Here is a 14,718-nt window from a genome sequence, read left to right on the forward strand (position 1 = left end):
ATTTCTGGAAGCTTGTCCTCTTTTTCTGAGATCCTTAATTCAAGACAGAAGAAATGAAACCCAAAAGCTTCCTAGTTTTTCCAGGAGGCTCTTGAATATTCCCAAATGATGGAAACGGGAGAGAGAGAAAAAATATCATAGCAACAGCATCTGTTGACTGCCAAATGTGTTGTAATTCTCTGGCCTTTTAAATAAATGCTGTTCATATGCGTTGCAAAGCCTGCAAGAGGAGGAACTAAACATACCAAGATTTAAAGCCCTGTACTCAAGAGGCTGAATATCATTCAGACTGTGGTTTCTGATTTCAAATGAGTAAATCACAAATTTTCCCAAATCTGGAAACACCACACTGCACACCTTTAATCACTGGTATATCGTGTACCTGATTGGTATTTTCAGAGCATCAGTAAAACTCACAGAGGGAAAACAGACATGAAAACTAGAGTGTATGCATGGAATATCAGTGATTATGTTATATATGCACCTGAGATTTGTACTTAATTCAAGTCAGGATCTAATCCAGCTCCCATTAAGTCAGTGGGAATTTTGCCAGTGAAAACAATAGTAACAGGATCTGGCCAAAATAATTTAATCCACCCTCTTCAGCTGCTGTGCTCACAGCAAGAATGTTGCCATTAAGAAGTTTATATGGACATAAATATTCACTTTAATTTCCTAGAGTTTGTCTACTTGCTTAAAATTGCATTTGTGATTAAAAAAAGAGCAACACAGTGTACTATGGCAGCATTTTAATCACTCTAGGTTCAGGAATAAATAGAAAAACATCTTAAATATTTTATACAGATTATATTGCAATTTTGAGTTAACAATTCATTTTGGAATTGCTTATATATTTTTCAGTCTCTGTTGGTTTATTTTTCTTCTGTTGGTTCAGGTTTCCAAGCTACTCTGTGAGAGTGATTGTGATGGGCTTAGAATTTTTCTCCTATAATTGTATTCTGGAAAACTGTCACTATGCATGTTGTATCACTGAACTGCATCTTGCCTCATGCTGTGATTCTGTTCCAGGATGAGGAAAAGTTTAGGGGTGTATCATACTAATACTATTCTTAATGGACTGCTCTAAGCCTTTGAAGGATGCAAGAACATCAACATGAGGACGTCTTTAGCAGCTGAAGTGTTTTTGAATGGTATTCAAAGGTTTTACTACACCATACCCTGCTCGTCACTGCTGCCCTTTCCCCATGAACTTCATTAGGAGCTGCATGAACTGGGAATTGTTCAGGTTTGGCTCCTTGGCTTAGAACTTCCTGAGGGAGAACAAGATGCCTCTTCTGAAAACCTGGTGGCTCGTGCCCCTGTGCCTGGCATCTTCTCCGAGCTGACTACCATTAATACTTCTGCTCTTTGCCCTTCTTTTCCTTCCCACTGCAGGAGCAGCAGTGAACCCTGAGCTGTGAATGCACTGCAGCTGCAGTCAGCCCTTTTCAGAGAAGTCAGGTGAGCACTGATGTGCTCTAGTCCAGACTCCAGGATGTCTCAGGAATGTGGGGAAAATGTAGTTCTGCTATTGGTGAAGAGCTGGGAATCCGTAGGACCTGACCAGGAGTGGCAATGGGAGAGTTTGGGTCTGTGGCAGCTTGTGCTGCTCCCAGGATATTGCCTCTCTTTACAGCCTGCCCTGTGTGCCCCTGCACGTACCAGTGCAGGGATGGGGTATATTGCACCTCCCAGCATTGCCACTGAAAGCATTTAGGATTTGAAACTATTGTCTCTGATTTGTTTCTCTGCCAGCTCGGCAGGGAGGGAGCAGAAGCCAACTGGACAAAATGCACATGGTTGTCATTTAGGAGTAACCACAGGTCTAAAAGCACATTGCACTGAAGGTGGCCATTTCCTGTCCTGGCTGACTTCAGCGTGGATATGAATATTGTCCATGTCTCCCAAACTTTTTTTTCCTGATGCCCCCACAGCCTTGAAATATCAGCTTTTCCTGTGTTACTGTTGTTAAAAAGTGTTGTGGTTTGATGCTGGTCCAACGCCAGGCAACCATTAGAGTCACTCGCTCACCCTCCCCTGCCACAGCTGGCCAGAGGAGAGGGGGAAAAAAAGTTAACAAACACTTCATGAGTGAGATAAGGACCAGGAGAAATATTTAATAGGCAAAACAGAATCAACTTAAGTTGCAAAGTAAATTTCATTGCTAACAGAATCAGAGGAGGATAATGAGAAGCAAAATAAGCCCTTAAAACACTTGGCATTGGGCCAGCGTGAAGCCATAACAAAAAGTCACTAAAATTTCAACTCTTCTCCTGCCCTTTCTCTCTTTTTTTCTCCTAGATGGATTTGCTTCAGTTTCTGAAGCCTTGAAAATCTTTGAGGGTTAAACTAAGGCAAGAACATGCTATGCATCCATTTTAATGCCTCCTTATGGCTCCACAATGTCTAATATTGTGGTTCTTCTTGGGCAATCTGAGTTTCCTCTCTTAGTTTTAAGGGCCAAACAAAAGAAAACCATCTGGGCACAGCCTAGTGCAGGCAGAGGGGCCCGTGGGAAGCAGTAACTGAGGTTAACGCTGTGTGTACTGGCCACATGTGAGTGTTCCAGCTCATGACCCCACTGAGAGATTGGGTATCTTCACCTCCTCATAGGACAGACTTTAAATTGGGTTTACCCTGTGCTTTTTATTCTCGCCAGTCCTTGGATGTGATCTCAGTGATTGTATCCAAACCCTTCTCTTTTCCAGTCCTGCTGACTTTGATATCATGGCTCACTCTTTCCTTCCCTCATTGTCTAGTCTTGCTTCCTAGGACGGTTCTCTCTACAGCAGTATAGAGATACGTGTATTTGTTTGGTTTTTTCCTTTGAAATTAATATTATAACTGCAGAGTCTGTTACCCAGGAAATATTTGGATCATTTCACAGTGGATATCTGAATCCTATTAGTGGGTAGTGAAAGTTACAAAATTCTCATACTTTCTCCTAAAAATATTTGGGAGAGTTTTATGAGTGCCTCTGCAAAACCATTTCATTCTGTATTCTGACTATCTGGTTATAAAGTTGATTGTATATTAGATTTGGTTTATGAAAGAGACGGCAAAATTCAATGCATGGAATTAAAATCCTGAATAGGAAATATAAAAGCATTCCTCCTGGATATATTGAGTTATGAGTTCTGTGACTGAACATTATTTTATATTTATATTTGGTGAATTATTTATTCCAAATAGATTAATTATAAAGATGACTCTGAAAACAAAACAAGATCTTCCAATGCATAGTTGCTTGATTGTGGGAGTGGGTGGTTTTTTGATTATCTAATCTATTGAGAGAATCCATGCATCTTTATTGTACTACTTAATGGCCTGAAAACACATTACAACAGCATAGTAGTTTATTTATAGCTATATAAAGTTGAATTACTTTTAATGAGACATTTGCATACAATTATTGCAATCACACTGAAATGGAACAGCTACCTCAGCACATTTTTGCGACTTTGGCTCAGGAACTCTGAGGATTTCCCTTTGCAGCCACTGGTAAAAGTAAATTTTTCTTACCCATGCTCTAGACTATGGTACATGCTCTACCACTGTTTTTGGAAGGAGGGAACCCATGTTGGTCCAAATTAAACTGTAAACACTGATTCTCCTGAGAAGTCCAACAGGCTCAGTGCAAAATATAAGCAACTAATATTTTTATGGATGTCAGCTCTCATAGTAAGTCTGCTTTGTATTTCAATTAATATTTTGCATAAAACAGTGTGTCAGTAAAATAAGCAACACTACACTGAAAAGAACACAAGGAAACTGTAATTAAGCCATATGTTTAGTAATGTGCTGAACAAACAATGGAAAAAATTACTCTTTGGTTACTAAATCAATTGTAATCAACCTCATTCCACCCACTCATCCACCTCTATGAGCAGATAATACAGCTGTAGATATCAGGAACAAATCCAGCAACTAAATTAATAAAGTAAAAATGGTGGTTCAGCTACATGTGTTGGCATGAATGTATTGCTCCCTACAGCTTTATCTCTACAAACATCTTTTTGCTCCCAGAGGGCACTTTAAAATCCATACTGTTGAAATAAATATAAAGAAATTACTCAGCTTTATAATTACAGCACCATTTAAGAATTTCTCCGCCTTTTGCCAAATGGGTTGAAATATGATGGATTATTGCTAACTATTTATCTCCAATAGTTAAAGACAACCTGTGGGCTTGTATTTGCTGTCAGGCAGCTTGTCAAGTTCACAGCAATCACCTGAGAGAGGTATTTGTGGCACAGGGTCTGCCATCACATGGTGTGGGACAGCAGATCAATATGATTCTGGCACTTCAAGGTAAATACTTGATAGTACAGGGTCATCTTTCATCAAACCTTCCCTCATGGATGTGGGCAGAGGAAAGTCATTTCCTGCCTACTAGGAGTGAGGGGGAAGATGTAGGTGATGGGTTTAACATTTTCTGGAGCTTGAAGCCAAAAATTGCATTTTTGTTAGCTTGGCAAAATTGCATTCTGGTTAGCTTGGTCATGGTGGCTGGCTGTATCATGGCTCCTGCCAAAAAGGAGTGGTGCTGATAACTAGGAAAGCATTGCAAAGGTGCTTGCTCCATGTCCACATGTTCACAGTCAGCATCCTGGGCTCCAGGCAGCCCCACTGTGCCTGTCTGACAGCCAGTGTGGACGGAGCTAGAGCACAAAGAACCCTCACTCATTTTAGTGTGTGTAACACAGACACAGGTGGAATACATACACAGGCCTTTATAACCCTTGGGAACTGCAACAAGGGGATGTCATCTCAGTTCCAATGGCTCTGGTTTGGTTATCCTGCAAATTAAAGTATCCATGTATAGCATGAAGGTCTAGGAATTCATTTCGGGTGAAGTGCACACAGATAACGTGTATAATGCTTTTATCTTATTAACCTGTGACTATTAGTCGGTGAACTATTTAAAGAGCTAAGTGCTGTTTAACAATAAAGGACATTTTCTTGCCAGCTGTTTTAATAGTCTTCAAAGAGTAGACATGGTTTATAGACATGAAAAAGAATGAAAAGAAGAAGCAAAAGTCTCTAATTCCTGGGTTGAAATTCCCTGGAGGTGTTTGTCCAAAGAAGGAAAATCCAGATCCCCAGAGCTTATTCCTAAAGAGAATGTAAATCTGCATTACTTTTCTGTATTTCTTATGTAAGATTCCACTAATCAGGATTTCCTGGATAAAGGAATGTCAGCTAAATCTTAATTTTTGCTGGCTTCCCACAGAGTAGCGATTATTAAATCCAATAAATACCTCCTACAAATATATATATGCAATGCTAAAAGTATAATTCTTGTTGTAGAAAAAAAACGCTTTACAGCTTTACTTGTAGTTTATAAATATTAATGAAACAATTTTTAGTAGAACCTTGCAAAGTTAGAAGATATTTAGAAAGCGTATGCAATTATTGCATAATGAAATCAAGAGTTTGAATGAAGTGGAGACAAATCCTGAAAGAAAAATTAAGCTTGCTTGGAAGGTTCTAATACATATCTTCCAAGTTACATTAGTGCCTTGATGATATTGAAAATCTTGGATGTCTATTTTTATATCAAAATGATTTTTAAAAACCATTAATGATTTGATCAAACCCACAAAAATTAGTGAGAATTTAAGTGCTGGAAAAGAAAGTCCTTATTTTAATTTTAAAATTTATTATGCTGTAACAAACCATTGTGCATTGGACTGACTTTGCTCCAGCTTTCTTTACTACATAAATATACAAATGTCATGATGTGCCAGTAGGCCCAGCTTTGAATATTCAGTGAAATTGCACTATAGAGTCTGTGGATGATGATGAGACATTAGGCACAGACATCACTCGACCTTATGCATCCCAGTTAGCTGAAAAGCCAACTGCAGCAGCAAGCTCATGTCTTCTGCTCCTACTTTGAGTGTTTGGGGATAGAGGCTACAGTAGCACCTAGTTAAAAGCAACATTAAACTATAGTAGCATGGAAGAGTGGTCAGCGGCTGTGGCTGCAGAACTGCAGTGGGAAGTAGAATGGAACAGGTGTCCTACAAAAGCCCAATTACTTCTTTCAATGTTATATTATAAGATAGTAAGAATAATAGAGGATATGCAAATAATTCTGGCATTGGAACACCATGTAATCCCTTTAGCATACAACTGCTCTTCTAGGGAATGAATTGGGTGCAACAATGTGGACTCCACTGTGCCAAGGTGAGACAGGTTTACTGATGAGAAACAACTGAAGGAATCCTAATGAGTAAGTAAGTACATCTGTCTGTACTGCATAGGCAGGGAAGGCAAGGGTTGATAACAATCCCAACAGTTCTCACCAGACTTGAAGTCATTCTGCAGTGGGTATCAGCCTCCTGCTTCTTGCATTCCATCTTTTCTGTATTGGCGGATGGAGAGTATGGGAAATATTGTGACCATATGAAACAAACCCAGGTGCCCCAAACCGACCATGTGGCAGCTTGTTTGAGAGGTCAGTTCTGTGAGCTGCTGGAAGGGGTCACATCTTGTCTGGTGTCACCAGCTGGAACGGGGCTGCACATCCTGCAAGTGATCCTGACACTGACAGAAGCAATGCCAGGAGGACTCACGGACCTGAAGGCTGGGAGCGTGAAGGGGATGTGAGTCAGCCCTGAGTCAGCCACTCTCCAAAGGCCAAAGCGGCTTCAGCACAGGTGGCTGCCAAGGCACTCGAGGAGTGTGTGCAGGTCTACAGGGACACTGGAACACTGGTTACTGCTGGGGAGGGGATGCTGGAGGTCTTACACCTTGCTCCCTGGAATCTGCTGGTGCCACAGCTCTGCTCAGCTCTCTTGGACTGTGCTTCAACCCATTTAAATCCTTTGTGTCTTGGGTGGTACAGGCACTGAGAAGTGAGGGAGGCTCAGAGAAATATCTGAGCTGGGCCAACAGACTGAGATGTGGGGCATCAACTTCTTCCTACAGTGGAAGCATTGTCCTCCTGAAATTACAAAAGGCTTGGTGGTCTTACAATGTGTTTACATACATTTAAAATAGAGTGAATCAAATGGAAGTAAAAGATAAATCTTAATGAAGTCCACATTTGTTCTTTTTATAACATGTCAAAGCTTGGGAGAAAAAATGCAGTAATGATCTAGCAGATGAAAATAAGTTACTTTGCATTACTAATGGACAGTTTAAATTGCAAAACCACTGTCCCATATTGCACAGTATGCACACATTATAGAATCTCCTCACTGTCTCAAATAGATAAATAACCTTAGCACAAAGCCAAGAAGATTTATAGCGTGCATGAATCTCTTTCCATTATTCTTTTCCAACTAAGTTTCTGTAACTCTTACTGTTGCATGTGAATTACTTCACTGACCAAGCTAATTCCTGGGTTAACTCCCTTGGCTCCAGTGGAAGTACTCCAAAGATGATTTTGAGGTGTACATTAAAACAGGTCGTACAGGGAGTAGATGGATGTTATAAAACAAAGTACTCATGCTAATTGGCAATGGCCAATCCCATCAGCCCAATCGGAGCACGTGGATTATTCCTAGCGTCTGTTACAGATTTCTATTACAGACCAGTCATTTATTTCTTTTCTTTTTCTATTGCTTGCACTCTAAAGCAATTAGCTCCTTGGAAACTATTTTTCCTTTAATCTGGAGACAAATGCTATTTCTGCTTATGTTTTTATAGTTACTACCTAGTATGATTTTGGTTTTTCTGGTAGAAATGTATTGTTGTACTTGGATTGTCACCTTCCAACTAAAGCACATGGCCCATCTTACAACTCCCAACACTCAGAAGGTATATAGGTAATTTTATAGATATTTAGTAGACAAAAGGAGTTTAAATTCTGTCCTGTCTGGAAAATTCTAATGGGTTTAGAGTGCTTGCCTTTTGGGAATGATCCTTACATATTCACATCCCAGCTGTTTCTTCTGATGGAAACCTGAACGTTGCTTGGTGGACTGTGCATCTAAATGGACTTTCTGCTGTGGGTGGAGGTTACATCAGTGCACTGATGGTTTGGTATGGGCCTGGGTCTGCTGCAACAAGCTGTTACATTTTTTCCTAACGTGTGTTTCACATCACTGCAGAATTAGCACATCATCACACGAATGATCCATACGGGTTCAGTCCGGGAAGGAACCAAATTTAAAAGGAAACTGCATATGCAGAATTTCAGATTTTTAAATGGGAGCTGCTGCTAAAAGGCTCATAGAAAAATCCTGGCACGTGTTGAGGTAAGAAAAATGTCTTTGCAGTTTTAAAATTTCAGATCAATTTTTTCCAGAGTTCTCAGCAGCATTAATCAAGATGAAAACAAAATGCTGAAATTGTGTTAATTATGCATGTGTAATGGTCTAGGAAATGTGGAATATCTTAGAATTATGAGAAAAGGGTTTGATGTTCTTTTTAATATTTAAGTTCCTTGACACCCCCCACCCCTAAAATTAACAGAAAGCTAAATTGAGCTTCTTGAATTGCATATGGACTGACACTAAGTATGAACATTTTCAGTCTTAAAGGAATGAAATTGAGAAAATGGCAAGCAATCAGAAACAAAAGTTACATTACATGCCTAACTATTGTATCCATAGTGGCCAGTACTACTGCCATTATAATACACAAGAGAATTTGAAAGCATTTAGATTTGCCTTTTCAGCTGACAATCTGCCGCAGGTGCTGTGCCATTATAAATAACTATTCAGCTGTTATGTGTTATTGTCTAAATCACCATTTTGAACCTGAAGTATAAGCTGTACAACCCATAGATCAAATCTAAGAAATTGGCTCTTGTTTGTAATGTAGTTATTTTAAAGGAAGAAAATACCCAGTAAATCAAACTCACAAAGAATTTTAATTATGCTACTTGTTCCTAGGAGCAGTATTACAGTTTTACATTCCAACACTATGTGCATGGGAAATGTAATACACAACACCTGTTAACAATACATACTCTGATGAACGCTTGGCTAAAAATTGGTGTCTGATTTTTTTTTTTTTATTATATAGGGTGGAGAGAAAGAAGATTGAGTCCATTTTTTTCTGTAAGCAGACAAAAAGTATCTATTTAGTATAATGATTTACATTTTGCCATCAGATGAAATCATACAGGGATTTTTTTTTGTCTAATACAGAAATAATTGTGATTGCTCTATCATTTTTACATGAGTGGTAACAGGATTTATGCATAGCAGCAAAAGGTGTAGGTAGCACTGGAAAAATTGTTTCCATTATAATCCCCTACTTGCAGTCTCTGATTCTAATTCTTATTTGGCACCAAAAATTTAGATGGTTGAGTTCAACTTAAAAAATGCTTTATTTGGATTGCATTTAATTTCTCTATATTTTCAACAAAACTTTTCACTGCGGCTGTGAAAAAAATATTTCTTTGGTATGTGTATAAAACATCCAGTTACAGTTTATACTTTGAAATGCAGCAGAGGCAGTGAAAATTTAAATAGTCATTTATCAAGAGTAATGTCTGGCTTGGGTAACATGCAAAAGGTAGTTACCAAGAAGGAATGTATGATCCATGTGCTAGTGTAAAAGAAGAAAAATTACATTGTGTGTGATAAATCCAGGAAATAAAACTTTGAGTCAGTTTTGTGTAGGAAAACCTATAATCATCTTTTGAAGCTTAGTCTGGTTTTGGAGCTTGATCTTTTCATCAAAGGGAGTTTCAAAATTTACATCAGAGGAAGTAAAGAGGCAGAAATCAGAGTTGAAAGAGCATCCCGGTCCTCCATTTTGGGGACTTTCCATTTTTACTGCAGTCGAGTTCTAATTGCTAATTTTATAAATAAGTAATGGCTCAGTCCTCTCATCCTTGCACTGGCTGAACTCCTGTGGCTTTGCCTGTGAATTGCTGACCCGCTGCCCTGCCCAGGTGGCTGCAGTGCTGAGACTGGGGAACCCTGACAAGGGATGGCAGTGGGCTGGTGCATCGCTGGATCTGAGCACACAGAAAGGTTGAGAACAACTGGAAATATTACCCAGGCAGCCTGACAAAGCCCTGTGCTTCTGAAGACAAATGTTTTCACTGCAGGGTTCCCAGGGAACAAAGGGAGTCATGGCCTTTACAAAGTACACAAATGTTAGAAATACTTGTACACAAAGTCTGACTCACAGCTCATGTAAAGAATATGACAAACTTCTTAGTCTAATTCATTAACTCTAAATAATGTCCTTTCAAATGCCATCCTCAGAAGCAGTTTCTATTGGAGCTATTTTTTATCTTTTTGCTACAGATTGTTTTAAAAGAATTATGGGAAATGACAGCTGTAGAACTAAAGTTCAATTTTTCACAGATGAAACTACAAAATGCATGGAGTAATGTAATCCAGTCAGACAAGTGAGTAAATTATATCTTGGTTGCAACAACGCACCACTTGCTGAATATCAATAAGGATATGTTTCCTTCTTTACAGTAAAAATATTTGCTGTTAATGTAAATGGTTCTGAATGTCCCCATGGCAGTAAAAGCACAGATGCCAAACAGCATTAAAACCGAGCAGAATCTCATGGTTTTTTTGTGAGGAAGAGGAAGACCATGTTCACAGATGTTAAAACAAGGATGATGATTCCTTTTACATTGCTTTACCATAATGAAACTCCATTAACTCCTATCGTCTTCTTTCAAATTTCAAGTAAATGAGAAAAGCATAAGCTCCAGTTCAAGGAACAATATCAAACAGTGCATTGAGCTTTTTCATTCTCCTTCTAAATTTCCTAGGATAAGTATGTGGGTAACTCTGCTCCCTGCAGACCAAAATACACCTCTATTCTCCATAGATCTGTCCAAATCAAAAGGGTCAGCAGAGTATATGTGAGCTGTGCCCTATCTTTCTCTTCCTTTGAATTTTGAGTTCCAAGATACTGAGGAGCTCAAGAATGGGTTAGATTAATCAGATTTCCACTCTACAACAGCCTAATTCTGCCTCAGCTAAATCAATAAATTATATTAATAAATACCTTATGAAATATTTGACTCTTGTTTTTGAAGAAACCCATAAGGTTCCATATGACATCACATGGAGAGCTTGCGTGCAGTTAAAGTGATATTCTTAGCACAAATATATGTGCTGGCCTTGGGTCCTCTGCTCAATGAATTTTATTTTTACAAGAAGTAATATACTTAAGCTCTCTAGAGCTCTGCAAATTCATTTTTTACATGCAACTACATAATCTTTTTGGACTGAATATGGACATTAACTCCTTCTTTCAGCTCTCTATAAACATATGCTTGCACAGCAGATATTTCAAATTCAGACTCCAGGAAGGAAAGTGCTCCCACGACTGACTACTGAGTTATATACCCTTTTATTTTAATGTACTTTGCCAAGATGAGTCCATAACCTCAAATGAGTCAGGGAAGAAAAGGAGAAGGGCAATAACAAACAGTTTCATCATAATTTTAACCCTATTGCCTAGTGATCACAGAATAACCTTTATGCTTACATATTTAAGGAGACTACATGGACACGTTCTTCTTGAGTATGCTCATCCACTCCTTGGGATTTGTACTCTGTGATTCCAAATACACAAGGAGAACACACGTGACACCTAACCCAGGGTATGACTTGGATCTGGTGGCAGGGACACTTAGGATGTATTGCTAGACTGCAGAGTGACACATTTCATTCTTTTGGATAGACTTCTCTCTATAAAATGGAGATACATTTGCCATACTGACTCTCCAGGTGTTGCTGCTGTAGTTGGGATCCTGGTCCAAGACTTAAACATCACTTAAACATGATGTTATTATGTCCCAGCAATTCAGGCTTGCCAGTCCTTACTGAATAACTAAAGAAATATTGAGACACCTTGGAAGCTGTTTGTGTAGTCCAACAAGCAAGCAATTCACAAATAAACAAAAAATACAGTCAGCTTTAGTATATGAGGCAACTTTTGTCTTGAGTAACTATAGTATCTCTATTGAAAATCCCCCTGTAATTTCAGCTGGATGTATTTTCTCACTTGGTGCCCTAAATTATTATATGTTATTCTAAAACCTGGTTAACGTCACATGGAGAAGGTGACAAAAAAATCAATAGAGCTTCACAACAAAGGCACGAAAGGAGTAAAATATGAAATCTCTGAAAGAAATCATGTTCCCATTTGGGAGCAAAAGGGCAAGGACAATGGAATCAGTGAATTTTTTTTTTTTTTTTTGTATACTTTGCTGTGTTACTAAGACAAAATATTTCACACAGTTGTGTCTTTCTGTCTTCTTTGGTCTGCCAACAGAATGAAACAGCAGTTCAAACTGAAAAGTCAAGTTTTGTCTATCAAAATGAAATTTCAAGAGAGTTTGCCCAGAAGATTAATGTCTTATCTTTTTTGTGGAGTAAAATATACTCTAGTTCATGTAAACTTGCCAAGATTAACAGTAGTTTATATCCTTAGAACAGATACAGAGTAGGTGGGAATCTGAGCTCAAGTGGCAGTCTGAAGAGAGAATATATACATATGTATGATATAGAACAAATACTTCAGTATATCTTTACTATGTAACATTTCATATAGAATATGAATATACGCACTCCTGTATTTTACAAATTTTATTTCTATTTGCAATTATAACTTGTTAAATGATTCTTTCTGGTGATTTTCATCACTACATTGATGGGCAAATTCTGTACTGCACAGCATGTCCTCCTCAAGAATGTGGCTCTCTGTCAGTTAAACAATTCTCTCAACAAACCCCAAACCCTACACTATCCTTATGTCAGGATGGATAATGACTTGTCCATTGTCACCAGTGTATTCATGGCTGTATAATACTTAGGGGGCTTAGAGTCACTCAATGGTCAGTGCTCTTCTTTTTGTCTCTTGTCTTGAATTTGGGACTTCTGAGTGGATTGTTCTGGTTTGAATAATAACTGTGAGAAGTCCTTGAGTTCTATAGAGATTTTGGGTTTTATCGATCGGGGATCTTGAGGGTAGGTGGTTTGAAACAGCTGTGCTCTAAGTTATCTATATTCCTTTATCTTATGCATCAGGTCTCGCAGTTTAGGGTTTTGTACTCAAAGGTACTTGGAGGGGAGGAAAACTTAAGCTTTCTTAGTTCATACTGGTGGTGTACTGCAATGTTATACACACATTTACATTATTCCTACAACTTAATACATAGAAGGAACTGTCTTGAACTAGTGGATTAAATAAATTCCTATTTCTGCTTGAAGTTCTTGTTGGCAAGAAAAAGTACCAGTCCCCTGGAGATGGGTTACATGTTCTTTTAAGCCTTTTCTATCTTTTTTAGGATTTCTATGAACCTCAATTCAATTTCCTGGCAATAGATATAGCAGTCTTCTGCCTATGATCAAGAAGAGACTCAATCTAAAATTTGCTTTTATCCTCCATTGAGCCACTTCTCTTTATGGCAAGAAGATAATGGAATCATTGATAGAATACACATTTTACTACTTTCATTTCTCTGTATGCATATTGTTTTGAATAATTGAAAAGTTATGATTTGCTACATTTAACTTGTACTATCTTATTGCTGGGCCGACATTTCAAATCTCTCAAAATCACTGCCAAATCACATGGAAATTTTGCCTACCTATTAATTAAACAGGCAGGGAGAGATACTGAGCTAGACTGTGTTGACAAACAGTGAGCAAAAAAGAAGCAGCATCTCTCCCTAAATAACTGTCTATCCTGCTGCTGATACACCAGAGCAGTTATCCTCTCATACCTGTATCTCATTTTAATTGGATACTGCCTGAGAAATGGCAGAATTATCTTTTTGTTTTAAAAACAAGTTTCCCTGACAACCCGGGATTTATGTTTTTCTTTTCCTAGTATATAATCATGCCCAGAATTTTTTTCCAAGGATGTGTATCTATATATGTAAAACAGAAGAACATTACCTAGAGGGAATGCTGTTCCCTGCATAGAGTATCTGCAAAGAATGTTATAAAGGAGCCAGGAGGGGATGATTAATTACTATGATAATGCACTCATGTACAGTAATGCAGAGCTCTTTAGTAAGAGTCACGTAGCACTAATGTCCTGTTGCTTTCACAAATTACCCATTTGTTACTAGGGGGGTCAAACCCAAATACTGTGTGCAAGTTCTCCACATATGCCCATGGTTTTTTTGCAATTCTTGTGCCACAGGGCACAAGTATAAACAATTTGTTGTCATGAGGGCTGGCAGCCAGGGGAGCTATATGTCCATCTGATGTTGATGTAACAAGCAAGGCTCTGCTAGGAATTTCCGTCTGCTTTACATCTTGAATTTGCCTAGGTCTAATTACTGTGCTTGGTGATGCTTAACTAAAAGTGAATGGAAATGTGTTTGTGATTGAACGTTTTTACAGGATCTCTGTCAATAGGAGGATGCTTCTGTGGGCCTATTTTTTGTTACAAAACCTTTGCTTTGTACAAGGCAACTTCTGAAATTTCATTCCTTTTCTTAAATTAGTAAGTTTCATTTACTCCTGAAATGCCAGGATCTCTGCAATGAGTAACAAAATCAGATGGAATCACCTTGGTCATCAAAACTTTGGAAGACTCAGTGGAATATTTTGGAGCACTGCAGCTGCTGTTGTTGGTTGTGTTCCAATTGCAGGTGGCCTGTACTATCAAACCCTTGCTTGCAGCTGTGCCCTTTATCCCCTTTTGACATGGACTTGTGTGATGCAGGTGAACCTGCTGCCAGCCCAAAAGATGAAGTATCCTGATGAAGAGGAAAGTATTTCTACAAAGACAGCCATGTAGTTAGTTCATTGTGCAGGG

The 14,718-nt window shown here is 38.6% G+C and overlaps 1 protein-coding gene across 13 annotated transcripts in view; it reads left to right on the forward strand.

Annotated features, from left to right (window-relative positions):
- The window catches only part of CABCOCO1 (ciliary associated calcium binding coiled-coil 1), a 158,255-nt gene that overhangs the window by 90,356 nt on the left and 53,181 nt on the right, over positions 1-14,718 (forward strand). Inside the window, exon 2 of one of the 13 annotated variants that reach the window (XM_083866913.1) lies at positions 8,064-8,210. The exons of the other annotated variants lie outside the window; for them this stretch is intronic. The gene's annotated coding sequence lies outside the window, so the exon portion shown is untranslated. The remainder of the gene's footprint in view (positions 1-8,063; positions 8,211-14,718) is intronic. 13 annotated transcript variants of the gene reach the window in all.

This window comes from Zosterops lateralis (assembly GCF_965231275.1).
Source record: "Zosterops lateralis genome assembly, chromosome: 8".
In the NCBI taxonomy this organism is placed as follows: Eukaryota; Metazoa; Chordata; class Aves; order Passeriformes; family Zosteropidae; genus Zosterops; species Zosterops lateralis.